Source organism: Elephantulus edwardii, unplaced genomic scaffold (genome assembly GCF_000299155.1).
Source record: "Elephantulus edwardii isolate Elephantulus edwardi_28Jun2011 unplaced genomic scaffold, EleEdw1.0 scaffold00019, whole genome shotgun sequence".
NCBI lineage: Eukaryota > Metazoa > Chordata > Mammalia > Macroscelidea > Macroscelididae > Elephantulus > Elephantulus edwardii.
This window is the reverse complement of record NW_006399769.1, coordinates 26,479,505-26,504,730: the sequence shown is the minus strand read 5'-3', so window position 1 is coordinate 26,504,730 and position 25,226 is coordinate 26,479,505. Positions and strand designations below refer to the sequence as shown.

Genomic DNA, 25,226 nt, shown 5'->3' with positions numbered 1-25,226 from the left:
CCCCCCCCCAGTAAACCTGAAAACAACACCCTCAAAGCCCTTCTATTTGTAACTCACAAGTTTGTTCTCTCTAGGTTTGCTCTCTTTCGTATAGGTAACGTTAACACTGAGTTTCACTCCAGAATTGACCCTGAACCCAGTGCCAGTGACAAAAAGGAAATACAACTGACAGCTAAAGAAGCAAAGGAGAGAATGGAGCCCCTGGTTTCAACCAGCCATCCCCACTGGACCCACCTGGGAAAACACTTTGCAGTCCAGAGGGGAGCAAATGACAGGGAAATATATTCTAACAGAGCAAGAAGGCAAGCAGCTTTAACCCAAGACCACCAGTAAGGAGATAAAGTGTCCTCCCTTCCCCCGTTTACATCTACGCCCCTGTTCAGCATGAAGAAGCCAGAGAGTTGGCATCAAATCCCCAAATCAATAAGACAGTTGGTTTAATTACCATTGGAAAATGCTTGTCATTCCTCTGTAGCATCTGGTCCCCACTGGACCCTCATCATTTCCTTCTCCTGTTCCCCCCCACAGACCAAACTGTGCAGCTCTGCAACTGCATCCTGGCCCATCCTTACCCTTCTGCCCCCAATCCTCACCTCCTTGTATCCCCAATATGTTTTTCCCAATAAAAGAAAAAAAAGGGGGGGGAAAGATTAGAGGAAGACTCATCAACAACCTACTTTATGCATATGACACAACCTTGCTCGCTGAAAGTGAGGAGGATATGAAACACTTGCTGCCTGTTGATAATCAAGAACTGCAGACTTCGATATGGATTACATCTCAACATCAGAAACACAAAAGTCCTCACCACAAGACCAGCAGCCAACATTATGATAGGTGGAGAAAGGACTGAAGTTGTCAATGACTTGATTTCCCTTGGATCAAAATCAACAGCATTGGTATCAGTAGTCAAGAAATGAGGAGACATATTGCACTATGTAAGTCTGCTGTCAGGGACCTCTCCAAAATGCTGAAGAGCAATGATGTCAGTTTGAAGAGTAAGGTGAACCTGATTCAGGCCATGGTCATCTCAGTCACCTGCTATGCATCAGAAAGCTGGACAGTGAATAAGGATGACAGAAGAAGAATTGATTCCTTTGAGTTGTGGTGCTGGAGAAGAGTACTGAATATCCCATGGACTGCCAAAAGAACAAATAGATAAGTCTTAGAGAAGGTGAAGCCAGAGTGCTGCTTGGAGGCAAGGATGGTAAACCTTCAGCTTACATACTTTGGATATGTGGTGAGGCGAGGCTATTCTTTGGAAAGGGACATCATGCTCGGAAAAATGGAGGGTCAGTGAAGGAGACGACCTCAGTGAGATTATGTTGACACAGTGGCTTCAGCAGTGGGCTCAGTGTGTTGGAGATGATGAGGATGGTACAGAATAGGACAGGGCTCAGGTTCGTTGTTCATAGGGTCACTGTGAGTCATACTCGGCAGCATCTAACAACAACAGCTTCTGTACCTGCCTCCAGAGCCCTCCTGGTGAAAACTTTCTGAAAAGTTCTGGTGAACTTCCCTTTCTGCTGTTTCAGCTTTCAGTAGTGTTCTTCTTTCTGGTGTTCCTGAACGGGGGCTTCCACTTGCACTGAACCCTGTGGCCATACCTGGGGCTCCTCTTCAACTGGCCGACTGTGAGGAAGGGTCAGCCTTTTTGTCACCTGATTTTCTCATCTATTATTTGAGGAACTGGAGTAGTAGGTCATCAGTTTCCATAATCAACTTATTGCTTTTCCTCTCTCTCAAAGTCCACAATGCTTCAACAACTACCAAAACAATGATAACAGTATACTCTGCTGCTAATGAATTGATTGTTTTCTAATTAACAAAATTCTTGCCAAGGCTTGTTTTCCAAGGGGTGAATTCATAAAGCATTTTTTGGCTGGCATTGAAAGTAAAAAAAAAAACCAAACCAACAAAACCAAACCCAAAAAACTTTAGCCTGAAGTTGAGAGCAAAAAAGGAGAAAAAAAGGAAGAATTAGTATGTAGGCTTCTGTCAAATACGGGTTAGCAACTCTGAACTTTTAAATTCTGTATTAATCTGTTTTCTCTTAGTGACATTTTGCCTCCTGGTTTCATCCTCTATATTATACACGAATTTCAGTGTTTTTTCCCCCCCCTTTAAGAAAGGAAATGGAGGAGTGTTTTCAAGAATTTTAGCCTTAGAGGGAACATTAATAATTTCTCTTCAGTTTTTGTGAAAATTCCTAACCCAAGACACATTTGCAGAGCTTCTGAGTTCCATGAATAAAATGGAAATCTTCTCTTTCCATTGCTCTTGACCTGTGCATACACGAGCAAGTACGCCAGTGAGGGCCCATTCTCCCCTCTTGCCCACCACCCAGCACACACCTCCTGGCTGTGGTTTCAGCCAGTTTTTTCTTTGTTGTCAAAAACTTCGCTAGTTCACAAGAGACTGCTTCCATAAACCAGACTTCCTCCTATTTAGGGGGAAGCTTTCAGGCCCTTAGAAATGAAATATTTTCTTTTATTCTGTTCCCAGATGGGGAGCAGGAATGCTCGAGCAAGGAGAAGACCCCCTTGCCAGCGTGTGCACTGCACTAAGAAGACTGAGTGACACCCCCGGTAATTCCAGCAGACATACTCTAAAGTGGAACATACCTTTCAACAAACTAACATTTTGTTCATAACCTTCAAGCCGTCTGAAATATGTCTGAATCAAGCCTTTGTTTTGCTTACATATATTTTCTCAAAAGGAAATAAGTCAACAAAATCAAATATTTGATTTACAGCAGTTGAAATGGTTAAATGCGAATGATTCTGGCTCTCCACTCTTCCCTCCCTCTCTGTCTTTTGCCCCTGCTTTCTCTTCAGTTCAATGAGATAGACTAGTGCTCAGGAACTCTATTGGGATTTTATTTACAGCGTGGTGGAAACAGTTGAAAAAAAAATTACGCAGTTAGAACAATCCAAGCATTTTGAAACATTTTCTTGGCAGGTCTTCTTTTTTGGCAGTTAAGATATGCCTGCTCCAAGCTTTTAAAAAAGTTTTCAATCTTTTACCTTCCTGGACTCTGTATTTTCCAATGTAGTGGTTTCCAGATTGCTCTTTTGATGTCACTTTTAAGACCCCAGGCACAATGAATATAACATAGACAAAGATTGCTTATGTTCCTTCGGCATACAATGGAGTTACTTCTGTGGAGGAGAAATGATGCTCATCATGCTGGAGTTATCAGAAGCCAACTGATTGAAACCCATAGAGGAGAGCAAATCGAGAGATACAGAGAGGACTAATGAGGAGGAGGACCTTGTTGATTCTGCCGTAGAATTTATATGGAAAGTTTGATGGTAGATCTTGGAAATGAGGGACCAGCAGTCCTTATTTTCTTTTAACATTTAGGATGATATACAGACAGATTGTGGAGTTTAAAATTTAGCATCTCCCAGGTCCCGCCCGCATAGATAGTATAATATGAAACGGAAAGACATGAAGAGAGGTTTTAAAAAGGATAAATGGTTTCTGGTATTAAAAGTCAGGATAGAGGCAAAACCACAGAGGTGTACAGTTTGGTAGGTGGAGGGACGGGGAGAAGAAAATGGGAAGGATCTGGGTAAAAAGACAGGGTAATGATGGACAAGGTCCAATAACAATTAGTTTTATAAAACATAAAGCAGGAGAATCATTTTATGAAACATAAATGTGAATGAAGAATAGTGAGATACAATATATATGAATTTTGTAAGCGAACCAATTAAAAAAGAAACCACACAAAACCAGTCGATGATCCTCCTGTGAAATACAGGAAATAAAATGCCCAGAGGTAGGGCCCAGGAGCCTGTAGCTTATGAGGGGGAACCAAGACCACAGCATTCGGTTAGTGTAGCTACTCTTAGTTTATCTAAGTTCTTACAATTAATAAAAACATGAAATTTTTAAAAAGTCTGTAGGTTAGTAATATGTGTAAATGCTGTCTAAATTTCAATAGTTCTTTTATAATAAGCTATTTTTAATTATTATTAATAGTTCTTCTGAATAACTCTTGGAGTAGTCTATTTTGCTGACTTTATTTTTTTAATTGATATTTTAATGTAAGTTTACAGAAAACTTGGATTTGTATTCATTCATTGTTGCACATTTTCCTCCAGACACCCCCTCCATTCCTCAATTCATTTTTCTCTTTAAAAAGACTCTTTCATTGCTGCACAGTTTCCTCCTGCCCCCCCGCCCCTGGCCCAGTTCACTTTGCTATGCACTTCTTATTATGGACTATTGTCATGCATATAATACCTAATCATGTATTTCTTTAAGACAGTTATTTCTCTCATCTATTTAAATGCAGTGATCATTATTTATCCCCTTTTTTCTGTTTTTCCCCAACTCCCATGTCTTACTTTATATTTTAAGTCATCACAACCTCTCAATTGCTAGTCAAGTTGGAACCAATTTCTATTTGACCTTCAGGCAGGATTTTCAGGAAGCTGTAAGATGAACAGGAGGAGATGGCCACCCTAATGATTGAATTAGAACAGGAAGGTGTGGTGCCTTTGGGATCAGCAGTACAGCTCCCTAGGGATAATATTACTAGAGCTTCTTTCTAAGCCATATGCCCAGAAATGAACATTGTCAATATATAGACAATTTTGTTTCATTTCCTTCTCTTAAAGGAACCTGGTGGTGCAATAGTTTCAGAACCAGTTATTGGTGGAGTCAGTTTCCTTGTCAAGATTTACTCCTTTGGGACCTCTCTGGGGCAGCTCTGTCCTTTAGGGACATTGTGAGTCCGAATCAACTTGTTGGCAGTGGGTTGGGTTGGATTTTGAGTTCTTCCCATAAAGATTGTGCCTGTGATCTTTAGTATGTTTTTCTTTCTTATTTTTTTTTTAATTTGGTACATTTAGAAGGGTGTGTAATAGTAGAACAAATATATGGCTCTAGACATGTATATGCCATTGCTGACAGGTTTGATTTTGAGTAAAGTTATTTGATTTTGAGTACAGAGGACCTGAAGCACTTGATGAAGAAGGTCAAGGATTGCAGCCTCCAATAAGGATTGAAGCTCAACATCAAGAAAACAAAGATTCTCACCACTGGGCTGATAAGCAGCATTATGATAGATGGTGAAGAGACAGAGATTGTTAACAGCTTTAGTTTGCTTGTCTCCACGGTCAACACTCTTGATACCAGCAACCAGGAAATCAAAAGACAAATTGCATTGGGAAGGTCAACTGGCAGGGACCTTTCCAGAGTACTGAAGAACAACAACATCATTCTGGAGACTAAGGGGCACCTGATCCAGGCCATGGTCTTGGCAACTATGTGCTATGCATCAGAAATCTGCACAATGACTAGGGATAATAGAAGGAGAATTGATGCTTTTGAACTTAATGCTGGAGAAGAGAATTGACTATACCATGGTCTTCTAAGAGAACAAACAGGTTTGTCCTAGAGAGGGTGAAACCAGGCTGCTCCTTGGAGGCAAGAATTCTGAAGCTTTGTCTCACATACTTTGGGAATGTTACAAGGTGGGATCAGTCCTTGGAGAGGGACATCATACTTGGGAGGGTGGAGGGACAGCGCAAGTGAGGAAGACCTTGGATGAGATGGATTGACTCAGTGACTAGGGTTATGGAGGTGGGTGTGTCAGAGATAATAAAGTTGGCTCAGGATAGAGCATGGTATATGGCTGTTGTATATAGAGTCGTGGTGGGTCACAGGTGACTCAATGTCACACAACAACAACAACAACAACAACAACAACATGTAGATCTTTAGTTTTTCTTGTCTATAAAATGAGTGAATTTTACTAGCTTATACCTATTTTCAAGCCTGGAAACAGGAGAGCCATCCACTTCCGAAATGGCTTGCCTCTGGAAACTCTATGTACGAACAGTGCTCAGGCCTTTCATTCATAGGGTCGCTATGAGTTGTCTGCGACTCGATGGCACATAACAACAACAACATACTTACTTTAATCTGTCTGAATAATTCTTTTAATCAGTCAGATGACAGCTGACCTTCTTGTAGATTGTAGGCTACCAGACAATAATCACAATAGTTATAGGTTAAGTCTGGGGGATTACATAATGCTATTTACTATAATTGGTTTGCAGTGCTCTTTAAAAGCAACAATGATGTTATTTTATTATATACTGTACTAGAAAGTACAAATTCTGCAGTTGCCAGAAATGTGATAAGTCCTGCTGGACTTGACAAGCAAGCTGCTTTCATAAACTGTGCTGTATAGGGTAATAAAACCCATGGCTTTTTAATCTAAGGTTTGAAGATAGTGCTATCTTCAAAATAAATATTTACCTTCCACCCATTTATCTAAAGAGGGCATTTCTTCCTTACTTTAAAGCCAAACCCATTACAAAATATAAATTGGCATAATGAAATGTAATCACTTCCAAATTTATACCCTGTCCTTTCTGTTATGGTGTAAACAAAAGGTTATGAACTGCAAACTAATAGGACTAACTCCTTAGGTGATGAAGTGACTTAGAAACTAACAAGGGCTGTTTCTCTCCTGTACTTTAAACAAAGACATCTATTTATGATATTCATATATACATAATATGTAATATGAATATATGTAAATATCCATGTAAAATAAACAGTATTGATACTGAGTGAAAGGAATGCTGTACAAATAATGAAAGAAAGATTCTGGATCTGTTGATGGCAGTGCGCTGTTCTCAGACTAATCTTCTAGTAGGTGACAGTTATAAACTTTGCACAAAAACAAGCAGTTGCAAGCCCTGTACTGCATAGCAATTAAGAACAGAGAGAAATGACAGAAAATTAAGTCTTGAAAGAAGTGAACTACATTGAGGTCATTTCCTAGTCTATACAGAACGGGTGACTGGAGTTAGAGGAGAAAGTCGCAAATTTTGTCTTGAGAAGTAAGAAGATGAATGGCCTTTGGTTCTGTGTGAGTGGCTGGAAAGTGAGGGAACAAAGCCAGGAAAGGAGAGAGTCACAGAAAGAGAAGCCCCAGAAATCTATATATATAACCTCTGCCCGAAACCTTGGCTGATCCTAGGGGAGATTCCAAGACTCTTATTGAGAAAGAACATCTGGAAGGCTAAAAGAATAGAGAAGTTGCAGCTGCTGTACACCATAGGGGAGGTAGAATTTGGAGTTTGAGTCCAGCTAATTAACAATCTGGAAGAACAGAACAATCAGCATTCCTCAAGACAGTCCAGAGTCTCTAAAATGTACTATCTCTGGTGTCCTAGGAGAAATTATGTGAAAAGGAAAGACAGTATTACTTAAAGTCAAGAGAAGAAACAATCAATAGAAGGTAACCTCAAGATGACTTGAAATCTCATGTGATTTGAAATTGATACAGTTTTCCAAAGAGCATCCTTTGAATCTTTTTTTTTAAAATTAAATTTTATTAGTTTTAATGAACATTTACAGAGATTTTGGGTTTTCATTCATTCATTGTTGCACTGTTTTCTCCACCCTCATCCCCAGTTCATTCTTCTTCCCCCCCCATGTCTGTTTTAATTGTCCAATTTCCACAGTGCTTGTCAAAGCCAGTTCTGATTAATCTCCTTTGTCAGTGTGTCCCTTGCCATTCCCTATCACTCCTCCCTGAGAGAGACTTCACCCTGAGTCATAAGGAAAAGGGGATGGCGTATTCTCTTAGCTACTTCCTGCTGAAAAGGGACGCTGTGGGTTTCAGGGTGAAGGTCTTCTCTCACTACTCTAAAGGGCCCCTTTGGCAGTAGGAAACACATAGACTATTATGGAGATTGATCTTGGAATTTAGATGCACTGTTATCAATTGTGCTTAGCCGTACATATTCATATCCTTGCAGATGTATCATGGAAGTGTTGCAGCCTAGAAGATACAAATGTAATTAACAAGTTAAAAGTGCATGAGTCAAAAATGGAAAAGCAATAATATTCTGAGTAGAGGTTCTAATAGTGGTACAAATCAAGTTACAGAGGTAAGGTGGTTCCATTGCCATCCTTACTCTAACTTAATTATTTTTTTCAATTTAAATTTGTTATTAATTTCAGTGAAAATTTACAGAGGCTTTGCATTTGCATTCATTCATTGTTGTAGATTTGTCCCCTCCCAAGGCTCCCCCCCACCAGACATTACCCTTTTGGAAAAGTAAAAGAAAAGATTCTTTCATTATTTTACAAACCCTCCCCCAGGTCCACTCCACCATGTAGCCATCGCTCTAGACTCCTGTCATGACCGAAATACCTAATCACATATCTCTTTTAAACAGTTTTCTCCCTTCTCTGTTTCAGAGCAGCATACATTATTGAACCCATCTTACTCAGTCTCTCCCCATCCCCAAGGACAGTCCCATTCTACAACAGTGGCACCATGCAATAGTTGTCCCTTTGTGACTGGGACATTTCAATCAGCATAATGTTCTCCAGAGTCAACCATTTTGAGTAATATTGCCTGAGTTCCTTGCTTTTTAATGCAGAATAATATTCCATTGTGCGAATATACCACAGCTTCTCTAGCCATTCGTTTGTTGATGGGCACTTAGGTTGTTTCCAACTCCTTGCTATTGTGAACAAAGCTGCAATAAACATGGGTGTGCATATATCTGTTTGGGTGTCAGTTATGGTCTCTTCTGGGTATATTCTCATTAGTGGTATTGCGGGGTCAAATGGTATCTCTATTTGCAACTTTTTGAGAAAGCGCCATACCACTTTCCACAGGGGTTGCACCATTTTACACTCCCACCAACAGTGAATCAGGGTTCCAGTTTCTCCACAACCTCGCCAGCATTTATTGCTTGCTGTTCTGTTACATTTTGCTATTCTGACTGGGGTGAGATGATACCTCATAGTTGTTTTAATTTGCATCTCTCTTAGGGCTAGGGATTTTGAGCATTGTCATAATGGGAAAGAAAAAGTAAGTGAGTGATTATAGTAGAATGGGTCTGGGGGCCTTGTTTATAGTGTGTAGTGTTGTTAAACAGAAAGGTTAATGGTTCAGATCCAAGGGGGAAAAGATTGGCAGTCTCCTCGGCTAAAATTTACACCCTTGGAAACTCAGTGGAAGGTTGCCATGAATCTGAATTCACAGATGGTGGTAATGAGTTAAAATTCACAGACCTGAGCTTAGATTGATGATAATGAATCGAGTTTTGATGGTTGTTATGCACCGTTGACTCAACTATGACTCGTAGCAGCCCTTTGAACAGCAGATCTGAACCCTGCCCTGTCCTGCACTATCATGATACATCATATCTCCAAAATATTCTTCTGGCCTCCTATTATTAGAGCCACTGTGTCATTCCATCTGATTGAGGGTCTTCCTCTCTTTTTCTGACCTTCCACCATACCCAGCATGATGTCTTTTTCAAAGTACTGACCCCTCTTGATGACTTGTCCAAAGTATGTGAGAGGAAGCTTCGCCACCCTTCCCTCTCAGGAGCACTCTGGTAGGCCAGGAATATAGGAGCTTGTACAAAACGGTGCAATAAAGAAATAAACTAGTCAGAATTCTATAACTAAGGAGGAATTCTTCAGAAATTAAATAGAGAGAGTTCCCCAGCAGTCCTGTGAATCTGTCTCTTGCTTCAGCAGTGTTTGGATGGAACACACCCGGTGACTATCCACCTCCAGCCTCTCACTACCCTCCGACTCCTTCTCCAGGAGTAATCCCGGGACCATCTTCTTAGCCATCTATTTTCGGGACCACCTAACCCCGTTTTTTGGTTAGCCCCAAATCCTTCACTAACTATGAGCTCTCAAATTTGTCAGAATTTTTCCGCCGAAGCTGAGGCTGGTGTCAACAGTCTGGTCAATCTGCATATTCAGGCCTCCTACCCTCCCTCTCTGGTTTTTATTTTTACCACAGTGATGTGGCCTTAGAAGGTGTGGGACATGAACAAAAAGGGACACTCACTTCTTCCATGTGTTGGTGAAGGAGACATGCAAGAGTGCCAAGTGTCTTTTGAAGTCCTCTTCCAAGATATCCAGAAGCCATCCCAGGATGGGTGGGGTAAAACCCTGGATTCCATCCAAGCAGTGCTGGCCTTGGAGAAGAACCTAAACCAGGCCCTTCTGGATCTGCACGCTGTGGGTTCAGCACACACTGACCCCTATCTCTGTGACTCTCTGGAGAACCACTTCCTGGATGAGAACGTGAAACTGCTGAAGAAGTGGGGTGACCATCTGACCAGCATTAGAAGACTGGGTGGCCCTCAAGCTGGGCTGGGCGAGTATCTCTTTGAGCGTCTCACACTCAAGCATGATTAGGGGCTTGTGGGGACCTTCAGGGGGGACCTCTGTGTCCCCCTGCCATCAGCAGTAAGCTTCTTTTTCCCACCCTGCTGTGGAATCTTATCCACCCAAAAGCCCCTTGCCCAAGCCTTGGACCAAATGGAATAATAAAGCTTTTGCAACTGCTTAAAAAAAAAAAAAGAAAGAAAGAAACTCTTAGAAGAATAAAAATGGATACAATTTACAATTTGTTGTATCATATCTACACAAGAACTTTTAAAGGAAAGTTTTTAGGCTGAAGGAAAATGAACATCAGTGGAAATTCAGATCTGTAGAAGTAAAAGATGGGAGGTGGTAAATATATGAGAAAGTGATTTATATGTATTTCTTCTCTTAATTTAAGAGAAAAGTAGAACATTCAAAAGTCAAAGTATTTCACCTATAGTTGAAATACGAAGCAAATGCTGAAAAAATATTTGGAGAAAATCAACACCAATTCATAAATCATTCAGAAAGCCAGAAATAGAAGGAGACTTCCTAAAAAAATATGTTAGTTAAAGCTTATCTATTAACAACAACAAAAACCTGGCCAACATAATTTACTTATTATCATGGTTATGGTGTGTCTAACTGTTAGGATCAGAAGTAGGGCAAGGGTGCCATGTTCACTTGTTCTAGAAAACCCACGCGAGGTTCAGCTGTGGGTCGATTCTGACTCGGCGGTACACAACAACAGTCAGTATTGAGTTGGAGATCTAACCGGTACAGTAAGGGAAGAAAAAAAGATATTAGAAGAGAAGAAATAAAATTATCTTTTTTTTAGAGTTCAGTTTTTTTTTTAAAATAAGGAACTTACAACTATAGACATATGACTGCTACATCAAATAAAAACTCAGTGCCATTGAGTCATTTCTGATTAACGATGACCCTCCGTCTTGTTTTCAAGGCCCTGATGGCAGAGTGTGTTACTTGTTGCACTGCTGACTGAGAAGTTAATCGTTTCAATGCACCAGCTGTTCTGTGGAAGAAGGATTTACAGTCTCCCAAATAAAGATTTACAGCCTACAAAATCCAATGGAAAGTGAGTCAGAGTCGACTCAGTGGCAGTGGTGGCCCACATGGATAGTGACTGTGTGCGTGTGCACACACTTTTTCTAAATGCCTGTACATTGTGTGTTATGCAGTCTTTCCTTTTTGTTCATGTTCGTTGTGGCGATTCCCCCTCCCTTACAGGCATCTCACTTAAAATGATTTTTTTTCTATTTTAAACAATGACTCAATAACATTATCTATCTACTTATACATATTGAGATTTTGTTTCTTTGAATTCATTAGGAATGAAATTTCTATGTTGGAGGATAAATTTTTTTCTAATGTAGGTTTTTCTAGATTTCTTTTCATAGTCTCTTTTATTTCAAATTTCTACTAGTAAGCCTAGGATTATCCTTCTTTGCCCTATTTTGTCTTTGCCAATAAAACTTTTTTTCTTAAATATTGTTACTTAAAAATTTTCCTTACCATCTTTTCTATCTATAGTTTACTTTTCAGTGAATTGATTTTGGGTGTTTTTTGTCCATTTCCTTTTGAGTTTTACTTTAGTCCTGATGGATTGTATTTTAGTTATCTAGTGCTACTACGACAGGGATACTGGAAGTGGATGACATGAACAACAGAAATTCATTCTCTTACAGTACAGATTCAGGATGCCAGCCAGCGCTCAGAGAAGGCTCTTATTAGTCTTTCTCTGTTGGTTCTGGGGCAAGGTCTTTGCTTAGCATGTGCAGGCCTGACGTTCCTTGGACATCTCCACCTGTCTTGGCCTTCCCAAGTGCCGAGGAGCTTCCTTGCCTGGGCACCTGGGTCCCAAAGAATGCGCACCACTCTTGGTCATTCTTTCCTGACTGTGCTGAGATTTTCCCCTCTCAGCTCACTTCCCTCTCTTTCATCTCTTGTGCAGTGCAAGGTGCTTTTTAGGTCAGATCCTGGGGAACCTGCCTTCAGTTGCATCAAAACTGTGATGGAAATCAGGGGTGTTGCATTCCATCCTTAATCCTTTTAAAACCATTTGATTTATCAAATCATGGAGGATCACTCCATGCTTCCCACATTCTAGCCTTACATACATGCATTTCCACTCATTGCCATCAAGTTGGTTTCAACACATAGCAACCCTCTATTGGCTTTCTGCAGTTATAAATCATGGTGCGAAGACAATGCTTGTCTTCACAATGAGGAGCCACTGATGTTCAAGCCTCTGAAAACTATAGTATAAACCTCTGGAATCTTTGAGTTAACAGTGTCATTCCCTACACACTATGCTACCAGAACTCCTATGTGTATTTTGGTGGATACCATTCAATCCAAGACAGATTGTTACCAGTTTGTTTTATTATTCATATGTTGTTGTTGTTGTTGACTGCCTTCAAGATGAGCACAACTCATAGTGACTCTATGAACAAAAGTCCTGAAGCCCCTCTACAACTATTGACATTTATCAAAGGTAATAGAGTTTCCAGAGGCCTGTTATTTAGGAAGTTGATGACACCCCTGCTTCCAAAATTGATATGTTAGACTCTTGATATCTTTTGGCCACCTTTTTCATGTGTACTGCAGATACATTTTCTTTCAGTTGTTAGCTTTTTTAGTGCTGTTCTTTTGATACGCAAGTGTTTATTTTATAAAGTCTGTGTTGTTGTCCTAATTACCTAGTGTTGCTATCATAGAGATACCACAAATGAGTGGTTTTAACAGATATGATTCTGTTACTGTTTAGGAGGCTGGAAGTCCAAATTCAGGGCACTGACTCTAGGGGAAGGCACCCTTATCCTCTTGATTATTTCTGGAGGAGAGTCTTTGTTTCTTCAGCTTTTGTATGCCTGATGTTCCCTGGATATCTCCATGTTCCTTGACCTTCCTGATAGTGAAGAGCTTCCTCACATAGAGACCTGAGTCCAAAGGAGTGAATTCTACTCCTGACAGTTCTGTCTGAGTTGTACTGAGGGTCCTTCCTTCCCCCTTGGCGTGCGTTTTTCTCCTTTTATCTCTTGTGAGAAAAAAGTTATTAAAGACTTCACCCAAGGGAAAGTCTTCTTAATTTAGATTTGGGCTGTGATGGTATTAAGGAGTGTTGTATTCCACCATTAATGGTTTTACAACTATTTGTCAGATCATGAGGATCATTATATAATTGCTATATTATTACATATAAGAAATTTGTGAGGCACCCAGTATATGGCAGATGGTTGCCCTAAAGTTAAATTTGGGTTTTCTGCTTAAAAATTCCACAGTAGAACCGGACAACTAATTCTTAAAACATGGCTTTCCAAGAGTGTGTATTTCCAAGCTAGAGAGCCCCTTTCTTTTCCGTGCTCTTTGAATAGACCTACCAGGCTGGCTTCAGTTGGGCACAGTCCCATCTGGAGTTTGGCTGTGAACCCTGTTGTTGTGCCGTGGGAATGACTGATGTTGGAAGATAACTTGATTGGGCTTTGTTGCGGCTTCTTCTGTTTCTTTGTTCATGTACGCCAGACCCTGGAGTGTGCCATGTTTTTCACCAGGTATATTTGTTTTCGGGAAAAGGTCAACATTCCCAGCAGCGCGGATCTCACAGGGCAGCAGACATTTTGTTCAGCTGGACCAGGCCCTACAAGGATTGGAGCAGATGTTTGAATTTGGTTAAACGCTTTCAATATTTATTACTTAGGTGACCTAGTTTAGCAGCAATTGTAATAGAAAAAACAAGGCCATTTGGGAAAAACAAGCTTTATTGCATTCACCTTAAAAATGGAAAGAATTTACCCTTTTTTATTTTATTTAGTTTGAATGTGGGAAAAATTAAACCTCGAGAGATTCCCTTCCCTCGTTAACCAGAGATCTACTTTAAGGAAGCATTTTCTCACCTGATTTGTTTTGTCTTTGGAGAATGGTGTGGGGCAGTGGTTCTTCATGGGCTGGCATACTTGAACGGCACAGCTGGGCAAGGCCCTGGGATCATCATGCAGAGCCTGTGCGATCGATCCATGGCTCACGGAGATTCAGTGGCACAGGCACAACTAGCTTTTTAATTTTCCATTGGTATTCAGTGCTGTTCACCTTACCTCCCCCTTAAGCACTGTGCACACATGCCCTATGGGGGGACCTGTCCTGGAGAGGTGAAAACTTAGCTTTTTTTAGCATCATATTAATTTTGGACTCTTTCGATACTAATAATAGGCCTCAGCAAGAAGAAGATGATGGTCTGATGGGGAGTAGACACAAAAAACCAAAAAACAAACAAAAAACTCCCCCAAAACCCAACAAAAACCAACACACACAGAACAAAAAACTCAATAACAAAAACCCAACCAAAAAACAAAATGAAAAAAAAAATTTCCCAAAACACCCCACAAACCCAAACCCCAAACTCCCATAAATGCAGGACTGCGGGATTACAGTAGGAAGAGGATTTGGGAATGAGTAGTTAGGCATGAAGCTTCTGAGACAAGTTGATCTTTCTTGCTAGTAGTGATACAGGAAGAGCACCACTGGAGAACATAACATGTCATGACTGTACAGGTTGGGATCTCATAATGTGAGTCAGAAAAAGCATTAACAGTGAAGATTGTTAGGAAACAGGAGGGGAAATGAAGGGAGTGATAGTTTAGGAGAAGAGACCTTCTACGTGACTGTTGAGAGAATTGGTACACTGTTGTTGTATATCAAGTCAAAACCAACACATTGCTGACCTTCCAGCAGTTTTTTTAGAGGCAGTAAATCAAAGAGATTTTTCATCTTTCTCCTGCAGAGCAGTTGGTGTTAGATTTGAACTGTGTACCTTTGAGTTGGTAGCACAATTCTTTATCACTGAGCTATACTGAAGGTGAGGGAGGGAGTGATGAATTCCAGCTCTTTCCCTTTGGTGGTGGTGCTGTATTCTTTGATGCCTGCAAGCCTGTGGAGGGCTTTCCTTTGTGGCCATGACAGTATTGGACAGCTGACCCACTCTAGGATTGGAGAATTGACTATGTAAATTTTGAACTTAACTGTTTATAAATAACCTCAGATTTTAATAAAACTTTGAAACAAGCTTTACTTTCATCTCACTGTTGTTAGTTGCCATTGAGTAGACGCCAGCCCCTGACAACCCTGTTTATAACAAACAGAACAGCATGTTGCCTGGGCCTGGGCCATTTTAGCGATTATTGGTATGCTGTGCCCCTTGTTGTGTCTGTGTGTCAGCCCATCTTTTAAGGGTCTCCCTCATTTTCTGTGACTATCACTTTACCAAACAGGATGTCCTTTCCTGATAATCTCTCCTGACGAAGGGTCCCAAGTTAGCCAGCCATAGTCTCACCATCCTTACTTCTAAAAGAGCATTCTAGTTCTATTTCTTCTGAGACTAGTTTATGAATTCTGCCGGTGGTCCCCTCTCTATTCCTTATTCTTTGCCAACACCGTAAGTTGGATGGATCAGTTCTTTTGTCTAGTTTGTCCATTGTCCAGCTTTTGCGTGCAGCTTTTACTTTTTAAAGCAGAACACACTGGGGCTATTTCTGTTTGTGGCAATCTCTGAATATGAACTCTTCTATTAGCAAAGAGGTGAAATCCTCTCTGTGCCGGATTAATGGTCTTAATGCAGTAGGATAGAGAGAAATAATATACTTTTGTAGTCAGGCATTGTGCTAGGTATTGTCATATTTCTGTTATACTTCATCTTTGTTCCCCATTAACTCTGTGAAGTGTATCATGCTGCTCATACTGCCGTGAGGAGATTGAGGTAATTCTCCCTTTCTCCCCATGAGAATTGGTGGAGCTAGGATTTGGAATCTGATTAGAAAGCCTCATGGCTAGAGCTTTCTCACGAGGGTAGAAGTCTTAATTATTTGTTAAATTGACTAAGGTTTGATATAGTCATTCCTTGGATTGTATTTAGTTAAGTTTTCCTTGGCTCTTTTCAGCTGAGATCAATAGGAGGTGGCTGCAAATTGTTTTAATCTGTGTTCAGGGAAGCTGTCCAGAGTAACCAAACGTGGCAGCTCATTTTTGACACGGCTTGGTACTTTAGTCATTAACAATATTTCCTTCCATGGTTACTTATTAAATAACTTACTCAGTTCAAAGTCTTGATGATTTCAGTCTTCTGTGTTTTTCAGAGGTTTTTTTTTTTTTTGTGATTATCTCATCTGTGTAGATGAGATGATGCCTTATTAGCATGTAGCTTTGACCAAAAGTGGTCAGAAAACAAATATGTGAGGGCACACGTGTGTGTGTGTTGATGGGATATCTTTTTCTTGTCCTTTATTGTATCCATCTACCTGTCTCTATTTGTATTTATAGTTATTTAGCTGGCTATATTTTCTAGACTCAATCTTGCAGAATAATTTTCTTAAGTTGAGAAAATAGTACAAAGAAAGTATACATATTAGGGCCTTTATAATTATCATTTTAGCCAATTTTGTTTCATTTGTATCTGTACCTATCTATGGATTTGAAGCCCGTATGTAAATAAATATCTCAGCACCTGTCTATAAAAGACAATAATAGGTAAGGAGTAAATCAGGACTCTATCACATCTGTTAATTGAATTGTGTCTCCTAAAATATATATATTGGGATCCTAACCTCTATTTCTGTATGTGTCACATAATGTAACCATTGTCCATAATGTAATGTAATGTGGCTACACCAGTATATAGTCTAAACTTAACTAGATCAGACTGAGAGAAAAGCAGTATGGGGGAAGACAGTTGCCATGTGAGGACCACCAAGAATCACAAAATACACTGGGCTGTGGGACAGGAAAGGTGTGGATATGGCAAAGGTCAGTATTTGGACATTTAATCTCCAGAACTGTGAGGCTATTTCTGCTGTTGAAGCCACCCACATGGTGTACCAAGAGACAAAGAGTTCTGTCCTGGAGAAAGTGAAATCAGCATTCTCCGTTTAGGCAAGGATGTGAAACTTGTTTCACAGACTTACAGCATGTTGTCAGAAGGAGGCAATCCTTAGAGAAGGATACCAGAAGGAAAGATGGAGGGTCGGCGAAAAAGAGAAGGACCTTCAGCAAGATGGATTGACACAGTAACTGTAACAGTGAGCTCAAGGCTGTTGAAGATAATGAGACTGTCATAGAATAGGGCATGGCTCCGCTCCATTGTTCATAGGACTGCTGTGAGTCATCGTAGACTCGATGGCACATAACATCACCAAATACCTAAACTATTTGTGTTAGAGCAGCTGTGGGAAACTTAAGACTTGCGGTTTGGTGTTGTGTTGTTGTTATGTGCCGTGGAGTTGCTTGCAACTCATAAAGACGCGATGTACAATATCCCTTAAATCTCTTCTATCCTGTGCCAACTTTACTGTCTCAGACACATCTACCCTCATTACCCCAGTCACTGATCAATCTTTCTCATTGATGGTCTCTCTGTCTGTCCCTCCACCCTCCCAAGCATGACGTCACTCTTCAAGAACTGGTCCCTCCTTGCAGCATACCCAAAGTATGTCAGACGAAGCTTCAGAATCCTTGCCTCCAAGGAGCAGTCTGGCGTCACACTCTGAATAGGACAAACCTGTTTGTTCTCCTGGTAGTCCACGGTATATTCAATACTCTTCTCCAGCACCACAGCTCAAAGGCATCAATTCTCTTTCTGTCATCCCTTGTCATTGCCCAGCTCTCTGATGCATAGCAAGCAATTGCGAAGACTATGGACGGGAATCAGGTGCACCTTAGTCTCCAGGCTGACATTGTTGCTCTTCAGTACTCTGGAGAGTTCCCTGACAGCCGACGTGGTATTATTTTTTCCATAAACTTTGGTAGGTGTTAAGGTTAAATGATCAGATTGTGTCCCCCAGACACAAGTGTTGAAATCTAGCCTGTGTGAAAGTAGATGTGGAAACTGTTTAGAAGTAAAGGTTTCTTTTTAGTCAGGCTAATAAGCTCACACCAAAGGATGGTGGTTTCTAAACATCTGTTCTAAGTGCTGTCTTGTAAAAAAAGAAGGAAGATACACAGATGTGAGGGAGACTAGACAATGCATTTATAGCATCTTCCTAAAGAGACTGGTGGTGCAATGGTCAAATTAGTTTAACTGTTGACCAAATTGTCAGAAACTCCATTCCATTGACTGCTCTATGGAGAAAGGTGTTGTAATCTTATTTTGAAAAAGATTCAAAGTGTTGCCACCAAGTAAATTTTCATTGATTGCGACCCCAAGGGACAGAATGGAACTAACTGACTCATAGAATTTGTAAAGCTCTTAGGCATTACACAAGCAAGTTTCCACTTCTTTTATGTGAGGAGGGGTGAGTGGTGGCGTCAAACCATTACCCTTTTGGTTAACAGTCGAAGACTCAGTCCTGCAAAGATTATAGGCTTAGAAATCCTATGGGGCAGGTCTGTTCTACTCTCTCTTATAGGGCAAACTGAGAGCTAGAATTGACTCAGATGTCAGTGGGTTTGGCTATTTTCCCCTTACATTTCCAACCTTTCTCAATTCCTTTGTCTCATTCATCTTGTATGAAGTATTTTTTAAATTTTTATATTGATTTGCATACGAAATTTGCATACAGTGAGTTTCACACTTTCCTTCATTCACATTGTGTTTTATACATTGTATTTTATAAAATTAAGACTCATTGAACTATGTCCACCATTACCCCGTCTTTTCAGATCACAGGACCTTTTATGAGTTTGTCTGTATTTATTTTCAGTGTAATCCTCCCTCCCTTCTTCCTATTCTCATAGCCTTTGCTTATTTAATTAACTTTTACTATATATATTCTGGCACAGTCTAGATATTCCTTATTCTTTTGCTGGCAGGCAATATATGCTATCTTGGGGATTTCTTTTAATTTCCTCATCAGAAACCTTTAATGTTTTAATGCTTTCATAATCTAATATGTAGTTTTGTATGAACGGGCTAATAGATCTGCGATTGTCTCTGTTATGCACACCCCTGGTTATAGAGTGTTGGGGGGGGCTGTTGACATCTTGTTAGCTGCTTTTTCTTTCCCCCCCTTGTCATTCTCTATGTGCATGTTGCTCGTTAGAACACCATAAACACCCTCATTGTTGTTGTTAGGTGCCATTGAGTTTTAGATGACTCATAGCGACCCTATGAACAAAAGACCTGAACACTTGTATAACTTGTCATTTCTCCATGTTCGTAGGGTTTCCGGAGGCAAGCTATTTCGGAACTGGATGCCACTCCTGCTTCCAAGCTTGTTTTAATTGGCGAGCGCTGCCAAACACTGTCCACCTTGGGTAACGATTCTCGTATTTGATACATCAGTGTCACAGTGTTTAGCATCACAGCAACCAGAAGTTACCTCTGTACAACAAATGGACAGACCAATGCCTGAGGGCCACAGATTAAAATCACCCACCTCTGGCTTGGTAGCATAACTTTCTATTCACTAGGCCAACAGAGCTGTCTTTGTGTTGGTGGTGGTGGGAGTGTTATGTGCCGTCAAGTTGTAGAGAACTCATAGCAACTCTATGAATGAAAGACCTGAGCTTGTATAATTTTCATCGTTTCTCCACGTTCATAGAGTTTCCAGAGGCAAGCTAGTAGAACAGATAATAACTTCTCCAAGGTTGTATTTTAAAATATTTTGTTGTCTTAATTAAAAGTTTGCATGGGAAATTTGATTCCCTTTTGACAATTTTTGTTCAAATTGTTTTGTAATGCTGGTTCTAATCATTCAACCTATCAGCATTATTTCTGCTCTGTTCGTTATTTTTTCCATCTATGCAGCCTGCTTCCTTATCTTTGCTTTTACGTAAATGTTGACCTTTTGGTCTCATATAGTTGATTGTTTGAGGGAGCGTATTTCTCACAAGTGGTACTATCTATTTTAGAAGCAAATTTCTTATTTGCCTGAAAGGTCACCTCTGGTTGTGGCTTCAGTTCCAAGGTAAAAGGGTACCTTAGAAAAATGACCTTGAGGGTTTCCTCTAGTCTCTGTCAATCTGGTCAATTTGGTTGTATTTAGGAATTTAAGTTTCTCTACATTTTCCTCCCACTATATATGGGACCTTCTTTTGTGCTCTTTTCATCAGGGAACCATCTAGTCCTTCTGGTCTCAGGCTAAAGTGTCTGTGACTCTAGAGAGCTGTGGACTTGTTTCCTCTCTCAGTCTTTATTTCTTCCATTCTTTTTGCTTCAGAAGGGAAGAGACCAGTGGCTTTGTCTCCGAGATGACTGCTGCAAAGCTTTTAAGGCCACAGATGCTGTTTACCATTGTTCTACCTCATTGTTCATAACATCTCTGGTTGCCTGCATTATTCTGCAGGTTTATTTTACTTTTATGAAGTCTTTGTCTGAGTTGGGAGTTGAGTGAAGCTGTCATGTCTTTATCTCATCTTGTTACCTGATGTAATAGGTTTTCAGTTCTAAGGATTCCTTTACTATTTCTTGTAAGACTGATCTGGTTTTTACAAAATCATTGAATTTTTATTAACCTGGCAATGGCCTAGTTTTGCTATAATTTTTGAAGGAGAGTTTTGGTAGAATCTTGACTGGCAATTATTTTCTTGCAGGATTGATATATGTTGACCTTCTTGCCTTCATGGTTTCTGACAGTATTTGTTTTTGGTCTTGGTAGTTGGTTCATTTTTAGTCTTGGTAGTTGGTTCGTTTTTAGTCTTGGTAGTTGGTTGTTGCTGGTTTTGGAAAGTTTGATTATTAAATGTCTTTGTAAATTTCTTTTGAGATCTTATATTGGCTTCAATGAGCTTCTTGGTTAGAAACTCTTTTTTTCATGATAACAGAACATAATAATAGACATTTTTTTTCTTAAAATATTTTTCTTCTTTCATGAAATCTTATTATGCATAGATTACTCTTACTGATATTGCCACACAAAATTCTTAGGCTTCCCACGCCCTCTTGTAGTTTTTCATTGATTTTTCTGATTGTTCCACCATCAAATTGGTGGTAAGAGATTAGTCCTCTACTTCTCTGATTTTTTTTATTTCATAGATTAAATTGTGCTTCTTTGTCATTTCATTATTTTTTCCAATGTTGTTGGTAATCTTCAGAATTTCTTATTGTTTTACTCAGGTTTTGTCTGTGTAGTTTGTCCTTTTGTTTGTGATGGTTTCCTGCATTTTTCTGGCTTTCCTCATCCTTTTCTCTCTGAGAACTTTAAATGTAATGCTTTAAAATTCCCTTATGGTAGTTCACTCCAGAGAGCTTCACGTTCCCTCATTTTACTCCCTTGTTTGAGCCATCTTGCTTCTTTATTTATATGTTTTTATTATTGTTTATGGTCTCTGAAGCATTAGAGCATTTATTTATTTATAGTACTTTTACATTTATTTGTTTTATCCTGATCTTTTTTGTTTTGATACATGAAGAACTTTGTTCCTCTATTTTTTAAAAAAAAAATCTTTAGATTATCTTTCTCTCTTTGTATTGTTTTATAGTTTTGTTCTCTCAGTGTCTTCAGTTAGTGTCAGTTGTTGGTTTGATGTTTTTCTCCTTACTGGGTTTGGTGGGTTCCACCCCTATGTGAGTCCTCTGTCATTAGGTGTGTATGCTTGAGTGAAAGTATGAGATCAGGCTCTTTCCCTGATGATCTGGGACACGCATTGGTTGGGTGGTCAGGGTCCCTGTAAAGTTAATGTGCCACTATAAGATCCTTCTAGTTTGATGCTGGCTGTTAGTTTCTAAACCCACTGATGGTCAGGGCAGGATGTCTCTGTAGTTGCTTAGAGGCAGTACTACCCAAATGAACAGCATCATCTCTCTGTGCTTGCACGGTTGATCCTTTGGTAGATGTTTCACTGTATATGTAGTTGGTCCCTCAGTAGGTGTTTCTCCGTATATGTGGCTTCTTGCAGAAACTGTCTTGGTAAAGGATATGTGCTATCCTGCCACTGTGCGCACTGGATGAGGGCACTGAGAGCTCGTCTGTGCCATTAGGTACAGATGTACAGATGCAGACAGCATTTTTCTTCCTTACAGGTTTTTGCCTACCAGTATCTTTGTCTCTTTTTAAGCATTTCATGGAGTTACCTTCTTATGCTCACTCCCTGGAACACTGATCACTTTATCTCCTAATGGCCATGCTGTTCTGGACCAACTGACAGGGCACTCACAATGTGTAAATCTAGTTTGTGGTTTTCATTTAGTTTATACTTACATTTGGAGCTACCTATAATTTTTAATCTGTCTGGTGCTCAGGGCTTCAATATTGTCAGCTGTCTCTGTGTCCCTTGGGTTTCAGATCTTTGTTGTAAAGGAACGGCGTGGCCTGTCTGACAAAGCTGCCCTTTTGGGCTCTCGCTGTCCTAGGCTGTAGTCTTTATAGAAACAGACTGCTACTTTTTTCTTCCTCAGAGCTTCTGGTGGATTCAGATTACCAGCATTTGACCAGTGCCAGTCATTAAACACTCACTGACCTTTTAAAATAAACTCTAGTGGACACCTTTTCTGTGGGTCCCATCTGCCTACATTTCTGAACTACTTGGAAGACAGGTGGGCTCATCTGATCATTTTATGGTGATCTCTGGCCAGGAAGCCTTGACGTAACTTCCCTGTGGCTTGCTCATACATCATGGTTTCCTCCACCAGCTTTTCTTTCTGGTTATAAACTTGAATACATTAACTGTAGGAGAACGGGTTAGAGCTGTGTTGGGCTGGTCTTCTGTGGGAAACTTTTTATGGCTTATTGAGGTTGCATTCTGTGTGGTCCAGCACCCTTTTCTTAAGTGGAAAGGGGCTTTTGTTTTGCCAGATCCTCCCACCTTCTCTGTGGGTCAAATAAAGGATTTAGTAGAAACATGGAAAAGTTTAGGCTGCCCTTGTGCCAGAAATTGCCACTATGAAGGCAGCAATGTAAACAGTTTGTGACTAATCCTTTCTTTTGTGGAAAGAAACTTTATGCAATTGTTTTCCCTTTGCTTAAAAAATATATGGTTACCACAGAGACAAGTCTTCTGATGATTACACCTACTGCCCCTGACTTCTGGTGGGCTTTTATCTTTCTTTTATTTCTTTGTGTCACCAGTACATCTTCTAACAAGTGTTTCACTCCCCACAGCCATGCTTTCTCTCCACCATGACTAAAACCGCACTGTTGAGGTTACCAGTAACCATGGCTGGTGGCCTTTCTGTTTCTTTGTCTGTGGATTGTGGATGACAGACACCCTCTTTGTTCCTAGACACTTTCTTCCATTTATCACTTTTGAGCCCGTGTTACTGTTATTTTTCTCCTTTCTTCAGTTTTTTGTTCCTTGTGTCTATTTATATCTCTGCTGTTAAGTATGAATACTTCTAAGACTATGTGGTTCCATGTCTTTTCCCCCCCATGCGGCATTTTACCTTTTTTACGAGTTGTCGTCTAGTCCGCCCTGACTCATGTTAACCTCAGATGTGTCAGAGTAGAATTGTGTTTCCTGGGTTTTCAGGGACTGATGTTTTGGAAGTAGATTACTTCTTTCTCCCAAGGTGCCTCTGGGCAGCCTTTCACTATGAAGCTGAACATGCTAGCTATTTATACCACCCAGTGCTCCTCTTGGAGCATCACATCACCTCAACTTAGAAATTTTCTCCAATTACTCCTCTGAGGTCCCACATCCATGTATCTGATAGACTCTAAAACAAAACAAAACAAGAACAATATACTCATACACATTAACTAGATCTTTTTTTCCTGTCATCTTTTTTTTTTTTTCCTTTTCTCTTTGATTTTGACCAAAAATACCTTTCTGGTTAAGCAAACTTGAAACCTTCGTGTCTTGCTTGACTCCTTTTCTTGTAATCCTCTGTCCTCACTCATGTACTCCAGATTTATCAGTTCTTCTTTTATAATACTCTTCAAATATGCCTCCATGCCATTTATCCCTCACTGCCCTGGCTTTGATAGCTTGTTTAACTAGAATTTTTTCAATCTTTTGTTGTAAGTTTACTGTTTCCCTGCATTCTCTTGAGAAATGTCTAGTTATGACCATTCTTGAAGGATAGAGGTCAGATAGATGAAGAGAAATTCTAGACTTTCAGTACTCTGACTCCTGGCATAGGTTGTTACTGTTGTCATGTGCTGTCAAGTTGGAACTGAGTCGTAGCTTCTCCTCCAGTGGCTTTTTAGAGGCTGTCCATTACATGAGAGGAGATTGCCTATCTTTCTCCCATGGAGCAGAGCTGGTGGATTTGAACTTAGTGTCTTTGGGTTGACAGTGCAACTCCATACCACTAAGCCAAAAAGGGGTGTGTGTATGTTGTTTGTGTTGTTGTTAAGTGCTATCAAGTTGTAGACGACTCATAACGACCCTATGAATGAAAGACCTGAACACTTGTATAACTTTCATCATTTCCCTAAGTCCATAGTTTCCGGAGGCAAGCTGTTTCAGAAGTGGATGCCACTCCTGCTGCCAAGTGTGTATAGATACGTATGTAAATACACATATAAATATACATTCATATGCATATTAAATTTATTTGAACTTCATTGTTGTATAGTATCCCACTCCTTACATTTTTCCCTGTGTCATCATTGCCTTTTTTTATATATTTTCAAGTAGATGCCAAATAATTTAGCAACATAATTTTTTTATTTTATTTATTTTCTATTAGTTTATTTACAAAATTCAAATACAAATTGGAACACATTCTTTCAAAATCCCTCAACACCCCCCATCAAATTGTCAACTAACTGGATTTTTTCAGATGACATGCAAATTCATGAAGCGTTCCATATTTTTATTGATACAGTGACTGGGGCAATGGGGATAAGTGTGTCAGAGTCAGTGAGACTGGCTTAGGACAGGGCAGGCTTCAGAGCTGTTGAATATAGGGTCACTATGAGTTGCAGGCGTCTCAACAGCACATGACAAGAACAACAACAAGTAGTTTTTTTTCATTGTTGCTGGAGGTAGTTTTAGGGATAAATTCAGACTCATTTCTGCTGTTTTCTAAACTCACAACATCACTAGAGAAGTACTCTAGCAGGCCGATGCTTGCTTTTGTCACCACTTCTTATAGAAGAGGAGAAGTGTTCCCTGGTGGGTACATTGGACACATGACAGTGGGCACGCTCAGCTTTTCCTCTTCTGGGTAGGAGCAC

At 40.0% G+C, this 25,226-nt stretch overlaps 1 protein-coding gene and 1 pseudogene across 1 annotated transcript in view; both read left to right on the top strand.

Moving 5' to 3' along the window:
• The window catches only part of LTBP1 (latent transforming growth factor beta binding protein 1), a 687,127-nt gene that overhangs the window by 223,835 nt on the left and 438,066 nt on the right, over positions 1-25,226 (top strand). The gene's annotated exons all lie outside the window — the stretch shown is intronic.
• LOC102848196 lies at positions 9,694-10,212 on the top strand (annotated as a pseudogene).